Source organism: Haliotis rubra, unplaced genomic scaffold, assembly GCF_003918875.1.
Source record: "Haliotis rubra isolate DU_JTF1 unplaced genomic scaffold, ASM391887v1 Scf3, whole genome shotgun sequence".
Classification (NCBI taxonomy): domain Eukaryota; kingdom Metazoa; phylum Mollusca; class Gastropoda; order Lepetellida; family Haliotidae; genus Haliotis; species Haliotis rubra.
This window is the reverse complement of record NW_025766968.1, coordinates 3,507,675-3,530,315: the sequence shown is the minus strand read 5'-3', so window position 1 is coordinate 3,530,315 and position 22,641 is coordinate 3,507,675. Positions and strand designations below refer to the sequence as shown.

The 22,641-nt window shown below is 39.5% G+C and overlaps 1 long non-coding RNA gene across 1 annotated transcript; it reads right to left on the bottom strand.

Moving 5' to 3' along the window:
• Positions 1 to 7,718: 7,718 nt before the first annotated feature.
• LOC124282430 lies at positions 7,719 to 22,415 on the bottom strand. The gene is made up of 3 exons (XR_006900151.1): positions 22,405 to 22,415; positions 8,055 to 8,067; positions 7,719 to 7,874 (listed from the first exon to the last, which is right to left on the bottom strand). It is a non-coding gene; the product is annotated as an uncharacterized LOC124282430 (long non-coding RNA).
• Positions 22,416 to 22,641: the final 226 nt, after the last annotated feature.

Genomic DNA, 22,641 nt, shown 5'->3' with positions numbered 1-22,641 from the left:
TTGTTAAGGCATATTTTCAATGTTCACCATCATATTTGTAAATATTTGTTAATAGTAATTAAACATGAAACAAACTCTCTATTGCCTTGTTGTGGTTTCGTTTTGACGTGGAATCATTCAGAGTGAAGGAGTGTGTGAGTGAGTGTGGTTTTGCGCTGCTTTTAGCAATATTCCAGCAATATCATGGCTGGGGACACTAGAAATGGGCTTCACACTTTGTACCCATGTGGTGAATCGAACCCAGGTCTTCGACGTGACAAGCGAAAGCTTTAACCATTACGCTATCCCACCGCACCAAGTGAGTGAGTTGGGTTGACACCGCTTTCAACAGTATTTCAGCTATATCTCAATCGCAGCTTCAATGTTTGAGGAACACCTGAAGAGATCCAAGTTTCAGATGTTTACACTTTCACAAAATCAAAGAACATGGGTATGGTGCTCACAAACCGAGAAATATAATCAGAACAAACTGGGATTTGAACCACGATCACAGGATTCTGGCATGTCTAAGGGATGCAACCAATCAGTCAGAGAGTGGAGCATCATAGATGTTTTCACTGTGTTAACTGTTATAAAATCAATCAAAGAAAGCTTTTAAAAGCTGTAGTCAACAACATTACAAATGTATCTGTCTGTTAATAATGAAGCCTTGACCAACCAAACTGGTGACTGAAAGCATGAACATGACCAGTGCAATGAAGGTCACTGTGACACACAATCTGCAAAATTATAATGCTTGATCCTCAATGCTCTTAAATCATCCCTGAAGGAAACTAGAGCATCATGTTATCTCAACTTGACTTTCCTATCTACTTCAATAATGGGGACTATGATATCAATCTGCACCTTGGGCCAAGTATGAGGGTACCAGGTATATGAAGTACTGGATATAAGATTTGATATCAAGGTATTAACCTGCATAACAGGCTGGTAGAGGGTTACCCAGATATCTCGACTGACTGAATACTAGTGTTGGGAATTGGCATAAATCTCATAATTGATGATTGGTTCATTACAACCGATCAATCATCGAAAATAATTGGTTAGCGTCATTTATGAAATTTTCCTGGTTATTTGTGTTTGCACAAAAACATATATTTATTTGGGGTTTTCTTTGTTGCAAATTACACATCTTTAAAGGATGACTAGTATGTAAGGAACATAAATTTCTTGGGGTCTTTAAGATAAATTCAATCATGACTTGGAACGAGCTTGTAGTGCTCATGAAATGTAACTGACAAAACCAACCGTGTGAAAAATATTGTTAATGCAAAAAGTGTTCCAGAATTGTTTGTGTTCGATTATGAGAAAACATGATCGATTGCTTGGTCGTTTAGTCACTGCGACCAATCTTCGATTATTTCAATTAATCGGACCACCACTACTGAATACTAGGGTACCAAGATATCCATAAGCACAAATGGGTGGGAAACAGGTACCCTGATATTGGCATAATAATGGGGTCCCAAGATATTAATCTGCATTACTTGGCAAGTAAACAGGTGCCCTGATATTAGCATACGTGGCTTAATAATGGGGTACCAATATATTAATTGGCACAACTGGGCAGGTAGATGGGTAACCAATATCAGCATTAATGGCTGAATATTAGGGTACCAACATATTAGCCTGCAGGAAAAGTGGAACCCTAACTGGTTCAATAACGGGGTACCAAAATACTAATCTGCACCTCTGGGCAATAAAGAGGTTGCTGGATACTTACATTACTTGCAGCGGTATGGGGTTAAACATTTAAACACACTTGCACATTAAATGGAAGCATTAGGATCAGCATGATTATGGTAAATACTGCTTAGTCTTGAAGACCTTTCCACATCCTCTGCAACAAGGAGAAAAGAAACCAGCTTCCGACAAGACTGACTGACTGAGTTTGGTTTTACGCCGCTTTTAGCAATATTCCAGCAATATCATGGCAGGGGACACCAGTTATGGGCTTCACTCATTGTACCCATGTGGGGATTTGAACCTGGGTCTTCGCGCGACGAGCCAACGCTTTATACACTCGACTACCCCACCGCCCCGCCGACAAGAGAGATCAGCACTTATAGAAATGGTTACCACTCCTTTGACTATACGTAAATTGTTGTAAGATCTATGGACGTACACGCAATGAGGAGATGAAATAACCTTCAAGATCCTTATGTCACATAAACAGACAATGAACTTATCTAAAAGTTTTTGAGAAACACATTGTTTATCCCACGCCATGACATGTGATAAATATCATAGTTCACTTCCACACCAAATATTCTCATCATCATATTCAAGCTGGTTTTATAAGTCCTCAGTTGTAAACACCTCAGGGACATTCCGACAGGGATCAGTTCTGAGACAGTTCCAACTTAAGACACGGACACAAGAACTACATCTTTGACAGGCATTGAGAAGTTGGAAGGACATGAAGACATGAAACTTTCAAGTTAAACAACTTTTTTTGTTGTTTGTAACGTGTCAGAACTACTTCTTTCCCCTTCATCATTCATCTGACGAAGGAGCAAAAAGTAGTGCTGAAACATTAGCAGTAAAGAAGTTTTTTTCTATGAAAGTTTCATGTCTGTAGCAGAAATTTGGAAGGGAACTTTTTACATCTGTGACATAACCAAGCTGAAGATGAATGTATTATTAACATGCTGGAATTATATATAACTCATAAAAACACATTATGATGTATAACAGAAGATGGTGCACCAGAATATCTCTTTGGAAATTAGGACTGATGCCATTTTAAAAAGACTGCTTGTCATCATTAGAGATCATTTAGCTGGAAGATGATGCCACAGATTCCAGTTGTCACGCCAGATGTTTTATACCAATGCTGAAAGATTGATTTTTATGCTATGATATTAAGAGGATATATATGATATATATATATAAAGCACCATTTCAGTTATCTTGCTATGACCAGTGACCTTGAAACGTGACCAGTGTTGACTCAAGATTAAACCAAGATCACTTGTATTTACAAGTATAAGATGACTACCAAAAATTACCATTATCTGGCATGGTCATAAATGAAGGATCTGTCGGTGATCAAAACTCAATGAAGTTCCGTAAAATCTCATATCACCCCAGGCATTCTATGAGCTGAATGAAAAGAATGTCACTGGTTCAAGACCCAGTGGTTTGCCAACAAATTGTTCCCTGCTCTAAAGACAACACTCAGCTATTACATTGCACAATATCAAGTAACACTACAAACCATGCTATCACGGAGCAGTATTATTAACAGTACTAGTCTTACCAATGTTTGGTAACATCAATGTCTAGCCCAAGCACAAAAACAGCTTTTGGGAAAAATGGAATAAAAAAAATTTCATTCTGATTAGGATATATCAAACAGCAGAGACATACCCCTGAATCGGATAAGGTCTAACAGTTTTCTTTAAAAAAATACAAATGAGAAATTAATTAACAGAATCTCATCCTAAGTTGAACAATTGATAAATATTTGTCTTCTTCACAAAAATCAATAATATTGATGAAAACTCAACTATTTGAACTTGGATTACTTACTTCCAAATTACTGACACATATGTAACCATTAATTGTTAAACCAATAGTACATTATACAATAGTTAACTAGACATGTGAGTTATTGAGTGGGAGGGTGAATGAGTGAGTGAGTGAGTGGGTGAGTTAGTGAGTGAGTGAGTGACCTCAGCACAAGTTACTTGTCCCAGGCTAACAGACAAGAGTGTATTTCAAAGGATGTAAACAGAATGTTTCACACAAGATTATTTGAACAAGAAAGAAGAAATGGCCTGGTCTTTGCAGTTGTGAAACAAATTAAAAATGACAAACAACAGAGGTTGATTTTCAAGTGAAACACTGAACAAAAATCATAAATCCTCACAGGATTAAATACGTGTATCCCAATCTATGAAAGTACCCTACTTGACAGCATAGCATCATAAAAACGTTCTACTGCTGCAATTGGTACTCAATAATGCATCAAAAAATGTCCCTCAAATTTGCACTCTAATCTACACAAGTACAAAAGAATGTATATGCTTGCCTTAATTAATATCCAATTCAGAAACTGCATAATCCAATTAATCATAAACAGATGATAGACAATTCAATAATGTTATGGATCATTTGGGAATCTCTGAGGAAATTAGCTGCCACTCACCGATATAGAATTGATTTCCCTCAGGATAATTACCGTATATGGATATAGTACAGTATATGCATATTGAATTCTACATTTCACATTGTTTTTATGCAGTAGTGTTGGGAATTGGTTGAAATCTCACAATTGATGATTGCTTCATTACCTACCAACAATCATCGAAAAAAATTGGTTATCGTCATTTTTCAGAGTTTCCTGTCCTGGTTGTTATTGCAGATAGGTATAAGATGATGCAACTTGCTACTTTAAAGTGCTGAGTAATATATCATGAACATAAACTTCCCGGAGTCTTCAAGAAATATTCAGTCATGACTTTTCAGTTAGTGAAGTGAGTTTTCTAAGAATTAAACAAGCTTGCAAGCCCCGACAATTTCGAAGATATGTTCCATCGTCAAGTGTTTCAAAGACTAAAACAGCAGTTCCAAAATCGTTTGTGTTCGATTATGAGAAAATGTGATCGATTGCTTGGTCGTTTGGTCACTGCGACCAATCTTCGATTATTTCAATTAATTGGAACACCACTATTATGCAGTAGTGTTTTTCATTTTAACTATGAGATCCATTGTTACAGATTTCATACATTTTGGCAAACTAGTGCCACAGTGATATAGCTCACCTGAAATGGGCGGGAGAGGGAGACATATTTAACATTGTGCTGTTAGTATTTTTAATCATGTTATGTCAGTTTAATGGCAGAGGAATTCCAAACAAATTGTTGCTCTCACCTCGTTATGAATATTCTGCATTGACAGATCATAATTTTAGCAATTCAAAAACACTTGTGAGGTATTCAAACACTTTCACAGCTAGTGCAATGGTCAGTCCAATCTAACTGATGACTAGGTTGGGATGCAACAATTCAAGAAGCACACATATAATCTCCCCACAACTACTGACATTTGGGCCTTGAGGTCAACATTTGAAACTCAAAGTTCAATTATATTCAATCATTTTTCACTTATGTACCCTCAGAATGAACACTGCTCAACCAAATCTGTTCCGATTCTGACCGATTTTAACAAAAACTTAAAAAAGAATTTATACACTTGAAAAATAAGTAGTTACAATTATATAAATTGGTACAAACAAGTTACAAATGTAACAGTTAGCAGCACTCCACCCATATCTTGGTGGAGGCCACAAACTGCATCATCAGTGATGTGAATCAACCCTGAATCCTTCATGAACACTTTGACCACATGGCTGTTTCGTTACTCCAGCACAGATTATTTATATCATATCGCATCATGTAACACATGTTATATTTGGGATTACACTTTCTTAGTAAAGTACAAATTCTAGTACTTTTTTTAGTTGAGCCCCATCCGGGATTTGAACTCACACCCTCAGAGTCAGGCACCTACTCACCAGCACACAAAGTCAGCCGCCTAGCCCGCTCAGCTACCACGACTTCCACGCATCATGTCAGCATAATATGTGGGAGAGACTAACCTACACCTAGAAATACTAATTTGCTTGTGTTTGAACAATATAACAATCTTATTTTGTTTACCTTATCTGAGTACAGTTGATCCATACACATCTAAGGGACATAACTCTGAAGGGATATTCACAGTACCTACAACAAACATTAAATCCATACCCCACACAGAACTATGTCAGCTAGACTTTAAATAAAATCAAGTCTGGACCTGACGATCCAGTGATCCAACATTATGAGTAATGATTGGGATACGATCATGTCAGCAAGCCTGACCACCCAGTCTTGTTAGTCGACTAATTCCAACCCTCATCCTTGGTGATAGGCAAAAATGCTGAAAATGTGCACTGTTAATACCAAGACTATCTACCACACTAATTTGATACCAATAGGTTCAGGGAAGGAACCAAACGAACATAAATCTGCACGAGACACACTCCATTAACTAATCATCTCCGAGGACTGAAGCAAAGTAAATAACCAAGTTGTCAACTACTCACACGAGCAGTACCCAGGATATCTTATTTTCTTTTACTTATTTTCCCCACATGCTAACATAAACAGCTTGAAGAGCATCTATTGCATGTGTTTGATCAAACCTGGGACAATATATCAGTGTCTTATTAATGTGTTGTTGTGGTGCATTAGATGCTTAACTAGATAATGTATTCCACATCACTACTTCTGTTTTCACTAACAGCTAGAGTACTCTGCCAGCAGGTTGCCAGTGTACTGACAATTTGTATATCAGCAGCAAAAATATCTTGGCACCGTTCTGAGATTCGGATGTCATGTGTTTGCTTCATCAACATGTGGTTGTTTGGGAAAGATTCACCTCCACAACAATATAGGGAGAGAAGTCTTGGCAATGATTTACACACCAGAGGCTGCAGTGAATGCACTCTCATAAAACAGCTTTGTGGTAAATGATGATCTATTTATGAATGAGTATATTGATGAATGAAAAATTTAATGCATGAATGGGTGATGTTTGAATTAGTTCCTGAATGAATGAATGAATGAATGAATGAATGAATGAACAGACAGATGGTTGAGCAAATGGATGAAGATATCTGAAAATATACATCTTGTAAGGAACCAAATGTGTCCATTAAATATCGAAGAGGAGCCTCAATTAGCTGAACCTGAGGAAAATTTTGACTTGCTTCATTTAGGGCTGTGCATTGTAGTAGTGTTCCAATTGAAATAATCGAAGATTGGTCGCAGTGGCCAAACGACCAAGCAATCGATCACATTTTTCATAATCGAACACAAACGATTTTCTAACCGCTGTAATAGAGTTTGAAATACTTGATGATAGAACATATCTAGGACATTGTCAGGGCCTGAAAACGTGTTTATTTTTTAAGAAAACTCACTTCACTTTCTGAAAAGTCATGACTGAATATATCTTGAAGAATCTGGGAAGTTTATGTTACACTGGAACTGAATCATTTTACACTGGATGTGAAATTTGCAAATGTAATTTGTGCAGTTTCAAAAAACAACAACAGAGAACCAAATGTTTTTTCTTTATACTTATCTGCAACTACAACCTGAATAGGAAAATCTAAAAAACCATGCGAACCAATTTTGTTCGATGATTGGTCGTTGGTATTGAACCTATCATCAATTTTGTACAAAGGATTGGGTGGAAGGGACTATAATGTGATTCAGGGACTGTGAGATGAACTACTAACACAAGAATCAAACCAGCTACCATGAGACAGACAGCCAGTCAAATAACGGAGGTATTGAAGGTGAGATGAGGTGAGGTGAGGTGAAAGGAGATTGAGGTCACTTCAAGATCATTCCACTTGTGTTCTGACAAGCATACAGGTGTAAGTGGTTGCTTGTACTAGTGCTAGTCTTACAGTGCCAGCATATAGATACCATGCCACGCTTTTATCATGGATACCCCATTCTGACACAGTATACCAACTCTGAGCCATCCAGTCCTTGTTTTGTCTTGTTGATGCCAGTCAGAATAACAAGTACCACCTTTCAGCATCCTTCAGTCTGATGAAAATTGGAATCGAACTGAATGTTTTCTGGGTAATCACACTATATATCCACTAAGCCGCAAAGCCAGATCAAGGAATTCTGACATCAATGTGGTAGGGATGCCACAATACATCGATACTTTTCTAACAATTATCGATACATTCAAAATTGTACCGATATTTAGTTTTGAAAGAATCGGTTTAAACATGTTTATGTATCATTTACAATTTGCAATTGTATCATGTCTTTTTATGTTATGTGAGTTATAAATGATTACTTTTAATGTGGGGCGGTAGGGTAGCCTGATGGTTAAAGCGTTAGCTCGTCACGCCGAAGACCCGGGTTCAATTCCCCACATGGGTACAATGTGTGAAGCTCATTTCTGGTGTCCCCCGCCGTAATATTGCTGGAATATTGCTAAAAGCGGTGTAAAACCAAACTCACTCACTCACTCACTATTTTTCATGCACTTTTTAATCTCTGAGAATAAAAAATGTTGATCTTTTCATGGACAATTATAATCTATGTAATATTTATGTTCAAAATGTAACTAAATTTACACAATAATGCCGCGAAAATAGGTATACGTATCGAATCGTGAGATGGGTATCGTGATACGTATCGATTCATGAAACTTCCTGTGACATTCATGTGACTTCCCTACAATGTGGCCTGTACGGCAGTCCTTGTCACCCCCTGAGCCATAGCTTAACCACTTTAACAACATGCTGGCATACTTGGTATCATTCTTCTCAGAAATCCCCATGACAACATCTTCACTTATCCAGGAATTGATTCTCCTCATATGGTGATAGTTACAATGGTGTCAAATGAATGCATATCCATAATTAAAGTCCTACTGGAATCAAATCCAGCTTTAGATCTAGATCTAAAAACACAACTTTTAGAATTTAAAGCACCGCCAACCTCTCATTCTGCAGTGAGGTAGTATGGTTTTGGGTCAGCTTTTAGCAATATTCCAGCAATAACCTGACAGGGGACACCAGAAAAGCGCTTCACACATTGTACCCGTAGTATTGGAATTGAACAGGTCTTTGGCATGACCGATTTTAACAAAAACTTAAAAAGAATTTATACACTTGAAAAATAAGTAGTTACAATTATATAGAATTGGAACAAACAAGTTCACAAATGTAACAGTTAGCAGCACTCCACCCATATCTTGGTGGAGCCCGCAACTGCATCATCAGTGATGTGGAATCAACCACTGGATCTTCATGAACACTTTGACCACATGGCTGTTTTAGATTGCTCAACTGGAATTATTTATATCATAATAGCATCATGTAACGCATGTTATATTTGGGATACACTTTCTTAGTAAGTACAAATTCTAGTACTTTTTGGTTGGGTGTGGAATTGAACCCAGGTCTTTGGAGTGATGAGCCTACTTACCAACCACAAGGCTAGCCCTACCACCCCTCATTCATAATATGTGGGAGAGACTAAACTACAAAATACATGTGATTGGTTGTTGATCTCATTAACAGATGCCTTCAATTGTGCTATGTTATTGATAAAAGATGATTTTTTCATGCGGTGATTGGGGTAGCCCTAATGGTTAAGCGTTAGCTCACCGTCACGCCGAAGACCGGGTACATAAATTGTAGAGATAAACGAGAAAAACAGTTTTTTTCTATTTCCGACAGTCACACTAATAGATATAATGATGCATTCTTAGGTCTGAAGTCGTTTTCATACAAACAGCATAATTTGCGCTGACTTGCTTTTCCTGTTTGTAAATAATGTCACAACTTGGGCGACTCATCCTTGGAATGTGCGAATGGCGGAATTGTGCGTTTTGCTTATTTTTTCGTAATTTATCTCTCCCCAATCAATAAACGCGTGTCACTGTGTGTCAGGAGTGAACTAGACGTGTCGAAGGAAAGAAGTTCCGTTAACACTCACCAACAAGTAATCACCGCTAGATGGCACCCACAGTCATGTGATAACCTGTCCAGAGAAACTTTGTTAACTTCCGGTTAAAGAAGCACTTAGAAACTGTACTGTAGGGATAGTTATTCGGGGGATGCTTGAGGCTGCCAACGCCCCTTTGGCTCGCGGGATTCTGGGGATATGTTCAGAACGTATTTCAGACACAGAAAAGTCTGTCTCACAGTCCACATTATTTTCCCTGCTGCCTAGCCCTTCCTGCAATGCTAAAGCTCTAAATGAAGCAAGTCTAGATTCCCACAGGTTCTGAACATCTTACTGGAGCTCCTTTTAAATATAAATAAGTTTATTTGTTACTATAAAATATATATTATATTCTGAGACTAAGCGTTAGTCTAAGACTTGGAAGTGTGGACGCAGATGAAATCGTATTTGGTTCACTGATTTACTATATTTTTTAAATGGTGTAGACTATCGCACTCATTTATGACCTAAGAATGGAACGTGATCTATTTTCGTAAAAAATAGATATTCAGCCTTTGTAGAGCGAATTCGGAAGTATGCTTATATGAAATGAATGTAAGATACATTTACCTTTATGGAAAGTATTTTGGATTCAGGGGTGAGCAAATGAGACCCAGAGTGATACTTTTAAATATACATGTACAGACATTGTTGCGTAACGGCTAAAGATCAAAGGTCATGTATACAATGCCCAATGCACATCGAAATTCTTTTTCTTTTATTGCATTTCCTCGACAAGTGTCATATGAAAGTATAGTTGATTCCCAGATCAAGTTTCAAAATTCTAGGCTACGTTTCATCAGAGTGTCTGTCTTTGATTGGTATCACTGGTTCCATATAGCGTTCTTATGGGCCATTCGATATTCTGGGATTTTGATTTCAAAAATAAATTCAAATAAAATTATGCTTCAAGCTAAAAATGTATACCACAAAAATATTTCGGTTCTTAGTACATCTGGTTTTGCAGTCGTAGCAGGAACATAACATGATCGGCCACCGACTCCCATATTTTAACGTAACCATGCAACCTCATCTACAGGGAATGATCACTAAGAGTGAATATTGTAATATGCCGCATCCGTTTGTGGAGGAGACCCATATTCCCAATGCATAACCGACATCTGGCAATCATTGTATATCAGTAATAGTTGCAGTTCGTTCCGTACCATAAAACAATGGAAGAAGTCTTTAATGTTGGCGCCAAAGGATTGTGCTATATAAGATGCACGACTGCGTCTAGGTAAACACAGTCTCGGTACTGTATACTGAGCAGTTTTAGTCTTGTACTGACGCTGATAATGGGGGCGGTGGGAAGCTTAGTGGTTAAAGCGTTAGCTCGTCGCGCCGAAGACCCGGGTTCGATTCCCCGCATGGCTACAATGTGTCAAGCCCATTTCTGGTGCCCCCCGCCGTGATATTGCTGGAATATTGCTAAAATATTATTCTGTAAAACGATACTCATTACCTCATTACTCTGGTGATGGTCAAGGTATGATGCCATTCGTTACCAACTCGTGTTATTCCAGGACAAGACGTTACGGCAGGGGTTCAAAAATCCCATCGCCCGACGCCCGGGACAAGTCAGTTTTCATTTCGGGCAATCAAATAATGGTATCTTACTTGTCCGTGGGCTACTAGATAATTTCCACTTTTGGTTTCAAACTGCAAATAAACTTTGACTTAATTTCATATCTGCTCAAAATGTAGCTATTAAATTTCGCAATGATAATAAAGTAGAGTTATCTTTCTTTGCTATTTATTACTTTTCAATAAATAGTCCAGTAAACATTAACATCAAATACCATGTTGATTTCTTCTTTCATAATCACATCATCATAATTATGTCATAAAATCAGGGCAAGTGGAAAATTAGTCAGGACAAGTTACTTTCTTAAAGTCACTTGCCCTGTGGCAAGTGGCTTTTTAAAAAAAAATTGAACCCCTGTACGGCGAGTGGTGACGAATGGGTATGATGCAGGTAAACCACAGCCATGACGTCATCGACATCAGAGACTTGCTTCACAAAGCGGGTGAACCGCGCGGACAATCCCAATCCCTGTAACATAGAGTTACAACAATCGTTGTGTTTCTTTGTGAAACAGGGATCATGGTCTTTTGCAGGATATGGTTAGTTAGTGAGTTGGTTTTAACGACGCTTTTAGAGCTGTTCCAACAATACTACGGCGCCGTGTCCACTACAAACTGGCTTCATACATTTTACACAAGTTGGGAATCGAAACAGGGACTTTGGCGTTACGAGCGAACGCATTGACAACTGGGCTACCCAACGGGAGTAAAGGTGGTGGGGGATAGCCATGTGGGAAATGCAATGAATATCAGAGTTCCATTCTTAACGAATGTGTGAAGACCTGGGGCCCGTTCCTCAAAGCGATCGTAGCGCTACGACAGTCGTAAGTCTATGCAATATGGGAGTTACGATCATCTTAGCGCTACGATCGTTGTGAGAATGGCGCCCAGGAAACGCACGTCCTACGCGGGAATTCACTGTGCAGTGTTATGATCTTTATGCTTGCCAGAATGCAAAGGATCGTGTGTTCGAATCCCACTTCGCCCTGGTCATGTTTTCAGTATTGCCAGCGCCAGACCCCTGCTCTCAAATGTGGCAATAGATGTACATTTCTGACATGGCATCACTTAGGGTAGCCTTACTCCAAGGCTGTACTGAATGCTAAGCCCAAGGATGTATAAAAAACGGGGCGGTGGGGTAGCCTAGTGGTTAAAGCGTTGGCTCGTCACGCCGAAGACCCGGGTTCGATTCCCCACATGGGCACAATGTGTTAAGCCCATTTCTGGTGTCCCCCGCCGTGATATTGCTGGAATATTGCTAAAAGCGGCGTAAAACTAAACTCAGTCAGTCAGTCAGTATAAAAACGCTATCCTTTAAAGAGGCAAGTCTAGAAAAGCGGAAGGCCGTCAGTCGTATTTATATTTTTTAGAAATTATCATTTAAACTATTATTATTATTATGAGTGAGTGAGTTTATTTTACGCCGCACTGCAGCTAAATGGCGGCGATCTGTAAATAATTGAGTCTAGACCAGACAATCCAGTGATCAACATCATGAGCATCGATCTACGCATTTGGGAACCGATGACATGCATCTGTCAACCAAGTCATCGAGCCTGATTAAGTATTATGAAGCCGCCGCCATATACTGGAATATTGCTAAGTGCAAACTCAAATTACTTATCGACAGTCCGTGGAAAGGAACATGATGTTCTGCATGAGCGGGTTATCCGACTTTCATTTTTGTGGCAGCCGCGGTAGCTGAGTGGGTTAGGCAGCTGACTTTGGTGCCCAACTCTGAGGGTGTGGTTTCGAATCCCGGATGGGACTCAGCCTAACAAAAGTACTGTTCTGTGTACTTCACTGAGAAAGTGTCATCATAAATATAACATATGTTATATTAATTATTACCTTAGAGAGTGAGTAAGTGAGTTTAGTTTTACACCGCACTCAGCAATATTCCAGCTATGTGGCGGCGGTCTGTATGTAATCGAGTCTGGACCAGACAATCAAGTGATCAACAGCATGAGCATCGATCTGCGCAATTCGGAACCGATGACATGTGTCAACCAAGCCAGGGAGCCTGACCACCCGATCCCATTAGTCGCCTCTTACGAAAAGCATGGGTTACTGAAGGTTCGTTCTAACCAGGACCTTCACGGGTCTTTTACCTCAGAGTCTTGTGCAAGTCTACACTTTTTGTAGGGTTTTGATATATATGACACGCCATGATATGAATGGCTGATCAAAACGGGAGTGAACGTGAGTCACTCATAACATACTGTCGTAATGCCAGTGATACGGTTTGACGCGTATAAGCTATGTGACTTATTCTCCCTAAATTTAACCCCACCAGCTGGAGATACAAGAACATATCTGATTTTTCTTTCGTCGAACAGAGATATTCCAAGTATGTGCACATGCGAAGAGTCAGCCTCTGTGTGCATACTTTATTACTTAACCTGTAAAAATGATCTTCATCAAGTGTAAAAACAAATACTTGCGAGTGAAAGATTACTTCCACCCCGGACCACTCGCAGACATCCCCCGTGGAAGATCTTAGCCTATATTTCACGCTTGTTACAACCACAGAATATAATGAACCGATGCCAGCGACCTCGCCCTTCCCCGTCTGGAAGGAGAGGTGTTTAGCGAGTAATGCCAGATTAAGCTGAAGGGCAGCTGGTTAATCCATCATGATGATTTATGCTAAATTAAGTAGCGTGTCTTGCTGCTGTAAACCATTGTGTTGAGCAACATACATGCGCAGTTTGAACTGATGGACATTGTTGCTAATATCCCGAGGTCTCCATTGTGGTCTTATGTAAAATATTCCCTGGGTCCCTTGCACAGGCACTAAAGGACAAATCAACCGAAAAAACTATTTTAGTTTGACTAAAACATCTTTAATGAAAAATTATAAATATTCTCTGGGTTAAGGTGAGGTGAGGTGAAATTGGGTTTTACGTCGTGCTTGAGAATATTTCGCTCATATGACGACGTGCATGCGTGTGTATGTGTATGTGCGGCTGCTTGTACTAGCCCAGACTTAAGCTGGTTTTATAGTGCTAGCCCACTGAGCATGAATACCCCGCTCAGACACATTATACTGACTCCGAGCCGACCAGTCCTTGTTGTACCCATTAATGCCGAGCGCCAGGCAGGGACCAGCAAGTACCATATTTTAACGTCTTTTGGTATGACGCGGTTGGGGATCGAACCCACGACCTTCCGCTCTCCGGGCGGACGCTCTAACCACTACACCACGGAGGCGGTCATCTCGTGGTTAAGGGGCGGTGGAGAAGCCAAGTGGTTAATGCGTTCGCACGGCACGCCGTAGGCTAAGGCTTAGTCTCTGAATATATATAATTTTGACAGTAACAAACAAACCCAATTAAATTGAAAAGGAGCCTAAGAGAGACCAAAGATTCAGACCTGAGGAAATCTAGACTTGCTTCATTTAGGGCTTTAGCATTGCAGTGAGGGTTAGGCAGTAGGGAAAATAATGTGGTTCAGGGACTGTGAGACAGACTAGTCACGCCGAAGACCCGGGTTCTATTCCCCACAAGGGGGGAGTGTTTGAAGCCCATTGTTGGTGTCCCATGCCGCGATATTGCTGTAATATTGCTAAAAGTGGCGTGAAACCTAACTCACTGACTCTAAGTGTTAAAGTATCTCTTGTTACTTCAATAACAATGCCCAGATAAGATTTCCATGTACAACTATATAGACTTGCCTAAGTACGGCATGGTATCTCAGTGGGGTAGCACTATAAAACCAGCTTAAGTTTGGGCTAGTACAAGCAACCGCACATACACATACACATACACACGCATGCACGTCGTCATATGAGCGAAATATTCTCAAGTACGACGTAAAACCCAATTTCACCTCACCTCACCTCACTAACACTTAGTCTCTGAATACATATAATTTTGTAAACTGAAAAGGATTCCTAGTGAGATAGGGGAATCGGAATCTGAGTCATCTAGACTTGCTTCATTTAGTATTTTAACATTGCAGAAAGGGCTGAGCAGAAGAAAAAATAATGCGGTTGAGAGACTGTGAGACAGACTAGCCAAAGTATTGTAAACAGGCAAGGCAGTCCTCGCATATGCTATGCTTGATTCAGGGTTTATAAGAGGCGTGGTGCAACTGTATACTTGCTTATATCTTCATCATATAGTCGAGCTACGGTTAAAGGGATATTTTGAAATTGATTTTAAACTTGTTATCTACGACAGTAGAAATATTTTCATTGTTTATAATTCAAGAATTGATATTTTAATTGAGAAACACAATGTATTAGTACCCCTTCTTTCAATATATTATTTCATTGTATGATTGTTGGCAAGTTTTCTGTCATCGGCTTCTCAGGTCCAGACGCGATTACCAACATTAAAGAATATTAACTCGCTTCCATGAAGGATGTTTTACTGTTGTCTACGTCGCACTTAGCAATATTGCATCTGTATACGAGAGGCTTTTTAAAAACATAGTCGATTCCGGATCACACAATCAAGTGACTGAAATCATGAGCATCGATCCATGCAAATGAGACACGATAACTAGTCTGTCTCACAGTCCTGAACCACATTATTGTCCCTACTGCCAAGCCCTAAATAAAGCAAGTCTAGATTTCCTCAGGTTCTGAATCTCTGGTCTCCCTGGGGCTCTTTTTCAATTTAAATGGGCTTGTTTGTTACTATCAAAATTAACGTGTATCAGCCGATTCGCCGACCAACAGCTGCCCACAGCCGGTACCACCGTTTCAGGCTGAAAATGAAGAAAGCCTCTCGGCTTCTTAAATTTTTTTATTATATTTTATGAATAGAATTTAGGAACAGATCTTTCTGTAAAATATGTTAATTTCAGAGGTGAGATGTTAGTCTGTTGCCTCTTACTACAAGCACAGATCGCTGGAAACCTGAATTCTTTCCCAGAATCCCAATGGTATTTTTGTCTTATTGAAATAGACGACGTTAAAGATGTTCGATGATTAGAGTATTTTAATGCAAGGGAGGTCACTCTGACAATTCTTGCTTAAACACAGACCTGCTATTGTCTTTGCGTTCCTTGTGCTCGGGTGACACAACCTGCGTATTATCAGGTTTATAAATACGTGGAATAGGTCGATGTCTTCTCGTTTCAAAGCATAAATAGCGTTTCTCAAGGTATCACTTCTGTCAGGAATGTTTTCATTTCCATTCCTATATGCCAAATGATATTTGCTTCTCGTTATCCAACGCCGTGAAGACAGGATCCCAGTTTCGGGAGACGGCGTGCCTGTGACGACGACGATATGAGAGATCTATAGCATTACCAATCTCTTACATCAGGGACCGTATCATCAGCCGCCTCAGGCCTTCTCAGCTAATCTTCACTAAATCGGTGTAGTTTAATCAACAAATGTGTATTTGAACAGTTGGTGTCTCTCAAAGCAATATATTCATGCATCTGCATTGACATACGATGTCAGATATTCAGACATATTTTATGCGCTGAAAGTGGGCGGGCGACTTTTGGCATCGTCTCCCAATCTTGTGTCAACATGGTTTGAGCATTCAACAACAATGGCGGTCTTTTAGTGAGTTTAATAAAGGCTGATGTTTTATAAAGTTTTATAAATTTAACGACTGCAACTGTTTGGCTTCCATAAAATAAGAAATGACACATTGTCTAATGCCTGAGAGGGAATGTGTGTTCGAGGGGGAAAAGGAGATAGAGAGAGAAAAAACGAATAAAGGAGAGAATCATAAATGGGATAGAGAGGGTTGGGGTGGGGGTAAGATAGAGAGAGGAGGGAGACAAAGCACCCAAATTACATAAACACCTGTCAATCACATTAAACCCCGCCCCAAATATATTTAACATGAAAAACTATGTACAACCTCTTTACTTAATTAACATTGATTACACATACTTAGCAGTGCCTGTGGAAACAGAGGGAGACCATTGTGTGTCAAAATTCAATCATTAGTTTAATTTGTGCCATTTGTGTAAGCGCTAATTCCCCACCGTCAATCATCATTATAAAATCAGAAGATTAGTCATTGTGAAAGATCGGGGGAATTTGTTAGGCCACAAACATAAACTTCATGTCTGAACGTCGCTTATAATTATCCCACCAAAATGGTAGTCTGGTTACTTTATAAATTTATTAGCTTGTCTGGCTGTTTTATAAGTCTACGCCAGTCTCTCTACTGAATGAGAAAAGGCGGCGTCTTGCCCCCTGAGAAGTTGAGTGCATAAAAAATGTGATTTGTGGGGAGACTGATAAGCTTACAATTGGTCATCAATAAAAACATATTGTTAAATGTTAAATATCATCTTAGTTTCCTTTCTCTTTAATATGTCCGTTCATCTTTTGTTTTTGTATACATTTTGGACCGGAGGTCTATATGTTTGTGTGTTGGATTCCATGGCTCTGTAAAAACCCGTACATGGCTTGGTCTTGGTTTACCATCAAATATTTTCCCCTTCGGTGTCTCATCATTGTCTATTGCCACATACACGACAGTGTGCATAGTACTGCATACTACTGTGCTCCACGGTCGTCACGGCGTTCTCGCCAGTATCTCATGATTGGTTCTCATGATCGTGTAGACAGATTATTTCACCAGTACCCATTATTGTTTAGACCAAAATATCAGTACCAATGTGTATTTAGAGAGAATATCTCACCGGTACCCATAAGATTGTTTAGACAGAAAATCTCCCCAGTACCCACGAGGTTTTAGAGAGAATTTATCTTGATTACCCATAATTGTTTAGACCAGAGTCCACATAATAATCTATTATATGGTCTCTGTTTAGACTGGATATCTCAACAGTATCCATGACTAAGACAGGATATCTCAACAGTACCCATGACTAAGACAGGATATCTCAACAGTACCCATGGCTAAGACAGGATATCTCAACAGTACCCATGACTAACACTGGATATCTCACCACTACCCATGACTAACACTGGGTATCTCACAAGTACCCACGGCTAAGACATGATATCTCACCAGTACCCATGACTAACACTGGATATCTCAACAGTACCCATGACTAACACTGGATATTTCACCAGTACCCATGACTAAGACAGGATATCTCACCAGTACCCATGACTAAGACAGGATATCTCAACAGTACCCATGACTAAGACAGGATATCTCACCAGTCCCCATGACTAAGGCAGGATATCTCAACAGTACCCATGACTAAGACTGGATATCTCAACAGTACCCATGACTAAGGCAGGATATCTCACCAGTACCCATGATTGTTTAGACAGAATAGTAAGAGTTCCTATGATTGTTAAAGGCACAATATGCTTTCCTCACGATTTTAGAGCTGTTTTCTGTCTAAGATACCTTCGATAGAATGGTACCCGGAAAAACAGCGTGAAGAATATGTTAAGTGGTTTCACGACCAGTGCACGCAGAGAGCGATGCGCCGCTAAGCCAAGGGAGGATGGTCCCAAACCCGGAAGCAGGGGTCTTCATCTGTCATCTGACTGCTCATGTTTACACAGGTGAACCTGCCGTGTCCTATCTTCTTCTATCAACAGGAACATCCTACCCACCAGCACTCCGATTCGGTCACTCAGCGATGCAGCTTGTCTTTATTCATTACTCGCTTTCACAAATAAACGACATATTAATCATACCTTTCTCTTGAATTTGTGGTATTTGTTTTGTTTCTACACACATGACATCATCCAATTACTCAGAGCAATCTGGCAACTTCAAATAATCAAATGTGCAGCAAAATGAGTGTATAATTTCCAAATGGCATCACCTTAACTGCTGGGGACAAGAGAGTATACACCCCGCTTTGATGGGGTGAGTGAGTGAATGAGCAAGTAAATGAAGCGTTAAGCTGAATCAGCAGTATTGCAGCAGCTAATACCCCGGTTTGATGAGGAATGAAAGTAAAACAAGATTATATATTCTTATTTATTTTATATATTATATATGAAATTACATACATACAGAGAGAGAGAGAGAGAGGGAGAGAGGCTGAAAACAGTCACTGCCTATATTGTGTAGTTTTGGATGGCAAAGCTTTGTTTTGTCGGCAGTGTTTTAGTGACTAATTTCAGTCTAGTAACATTTGTAACTATTTGGTCAAATGCACTTTTCAAGTCAGTATATTTTTCGTTTACATTCGCTTCCTATTAACACTCGTATTATTTTTTAGTTTGTTGTTTAACGCCGCACTCAGCAATGTTCAAGCTATATGACGGATATGTTCTATTAATAGTTGGAGTTTAATAGTGCATTAGCCTCAAATGCCACGACAAAATAACCTTCAAGTGCATGTGTAGTACATGTTTAATAACCTTTATAATGCATATATAATAGCTTAAAGTTTCATAGCTTCAAATTACTCAGACTTTTTTTAGATCGCGTTTCATACATGCTCAGCTAACTGCTGAATTGTGCAGCGTCATTGTGGTTTATGTGTTTTGATGCATTAACCCGTTCGAATGATGATGCCGAAAACACGAGGTAATGTAAATCCTTGAGTGATCGAATCTTTTGTTTCGCCGCAGACACTTTCCAATTGTACCTATGGTGTCTTTAAATAGAGGACACCAGACCTACACGACAACAGACCTCGGTTGACCCGGTGTCATTCTCGATTTTTACAGGGCATTATACATCGTAGACTGACAATTAGTCCAAGAAAAGTAATCGTATTTAAAAAATTAAATTTTCGAAAAATATTAATAAAATAAAAAAGGCACAGGAAACAATTCTTAAATTCAGGACAGCTTAGGCTGGTTGGTTAGTCTGTTGTTTAACGCCGTACTGAGCAATATTCCAGCTATATGATGGCGGTGTGGAAATAATCAAGTCTGGACCAGACAACCCAGTGATCAACAGTATGAGCATCGATCTACTGTCAACCAAGTCAGCGAGCCAGACCACCCGATCCCGTTAGTCGCCTCTTACGAGAAGCATGGGCAGCCGAAGACCAATTCTAACCCTGATCTTCACAGGTCGACAACATAGGTAAAACCCAGACTAGGACAGTTGTATTAGATTTGCAAGTCATAACATTGATTACACAACAGTCTCGTTTCCTGTTGACTGGGTTCCGTCCTATTGAGAAACTTAGTACAATAACCAGTCCAGAATTTTGAGACCAATTCATTTAACTGGATACATAAATATTAATCAGTATTTTGTTATACATCTAAGCACTTGTATATTGCAACACTACGCTCCTTCTAATCCTTGCAAACACGTCGTGCAGCATGCTCTATCGTACAGCGAGCTCTGACAAACGGAAACATGGAAATCGTGGAAATCTCAAAACGAGGCTCTGCCGCTAGAACAGTTTGGCGGTCTGGTACGGGCTTGATATTATATCAATCACATTGTACAATACAGAACTACTCTGAAAAAGCGCAAAAAAACCCACATAACAGGTGTAACCAGTGAGTCAGATGCATTGTGAATCATTTTACGACCTCATCAAACGGGGCAGTCTGTGACGTCTTTGTTAAGGTCATGCTGCCTACACCTCGCCATAAAATATAGAAATACGATGTTATTAAAGTATAAAATTCAAATTCATTCATAAATACCATTTTATTATGAAGCAAGGAATTGGTATTCAGTGTAACCATAGTTGTTTGTGATGTCTATTTTCTCTTTCACACGAGAAAATTCGGATCGGCTGAGAAGTAGGACATTGTCTGAATAGGTTAATGAGACTCATGTTTCGGTTTTGTTGATCCTTTTTAATTTAGTCTCTGTTGGGTTCGGGAGATGTATTCATACAGTAAACCACGTTTATGGTGAACACGCTTATATCGAACTGGTGGATATAACGAACTGTTTTATCCCGACTACTTGCTGTTTATTTTAGTTGGTATGTGAAACTATGGATATAACGAACTAAAATTAGTGAACCTTTTGAGTTCGCTCTAACCGTAGTTTACTTTGACTAACGGTTAGTCTCTGAATATATATCATTTTGATAGTAAGAAATAAACCCATTTAAATTGAAAAGGAGACCCAATTCAGAAACTGAGGAAATCTAGACTTGCTTCATTTAGGGTTTTAGCATTGGAGGGAGGGCTAGGCAGTAGGGTAAATAATGTGGTTCAGGGACTGTGAGACAGACTAAGGGTACCCTCACGATCCATGAAACATAGGGTAATGGGGACTTATCTTGTATGCCGAAAGACTCTTGAGAACCCTTTGCGGTAATCTTAGCGCTGAGAGAGTTTTGTGGAAAGACCCTGGCTTGAGGTCGATGTTATTCTCACCCATCCATACCACGTGACGGATTATCAGATTTCTGTACTTTTCTTATCTCATCCCCTTCTCTGGAGTTCGCTCCCCTCATTTACATCACGGTGATATATATACTCACCCTGGGGACTCGGGATAAACTCGGGTCATGTGGCGTAAGTCGTGATTGTGGGGGCCCAGTCTTTCCGTAACCGCGTCCTGTGATAACCCTTGACTGTACCCGGACCTGCTGCCGTGTTCAGGATAGTGGAAGACGGATAGCGGGTTACTACAGTGCTAAGTTAAAACGGCGTAGTGTCTGTTTTTATGAATATACTGTCTGAAATACCCTTAAATAGCACCTAAACATAAATAATGTAATCTAAACATAAACTTATTATTTCTGGAAGTTTTATGCATTTGGAACACATCGGAGTAGAGGAAACCAGATATCCCGGATTTGTTTTTATGAAAAATGGGACTGCCTGTCTGAGTCTCTGTGCCACGTGACTACATAAAGTTGAATCGATTTTCTTTAAAATTACTAAATTACATTTTCATTTTGTTATATGACAGTCCTACCTCCCAGTGATAATAGACCTGCGTTCAAGCAGAAGAAAATACGCATAAGGCCGCCCTACATACAGACTGTGGTTTGAAACTGCGGCCTTCAATTACTTTATAAAATGCAGTTTTTCATTCTATATATTTCAACTCATATATTTTCTTGATAAACCTTAAAGAAGAGTAAAAACTAATTTGTTTTAGTTACCTTCTGGTCATAATCCTGAAAATCCTGGCTTTGCTAAGTTTGTGGCACGTCCGTTGCTGAAGCTTTACTTTAAAGCGACAACACCTATGTCTAAAGATGGAGGCACGTATAGCTGTTTTAGCACAGAGGGCAGTGGAAAGCCTAGTAGTAAAAGCATTTGGTTGTCACTTGATTCCCAAATGTGAAGCCCATTTCTGGTGTCTCTTGCCGTATATTAATGGAATATAGCTAAAACCGACACGAAACCTCACTCACTCACTTATTTAGCCACCCACCCACCCACTCACTCACTCTCTAAATCACTCACTCACTCAGTCACTCTTACCAAAGAAGGGACACTCTTGGTACAGGACTTGTCTGGGGAACAACATTTCAAATTAATCCATTTATCGAATCCAAGATTCAGTCTGTCCCCAAGTTAATACGATTCTTGGTCTATCTGTACCATACGTAAGGTTTTAGTTGGTACCCACGTGGTAAGCGCCTCAGACAAGGAACTATTCAGAGCCGTTTCTATAACGTCAGTAATTCTGACAACTTGAGTAATTTGTGTACTACTCTG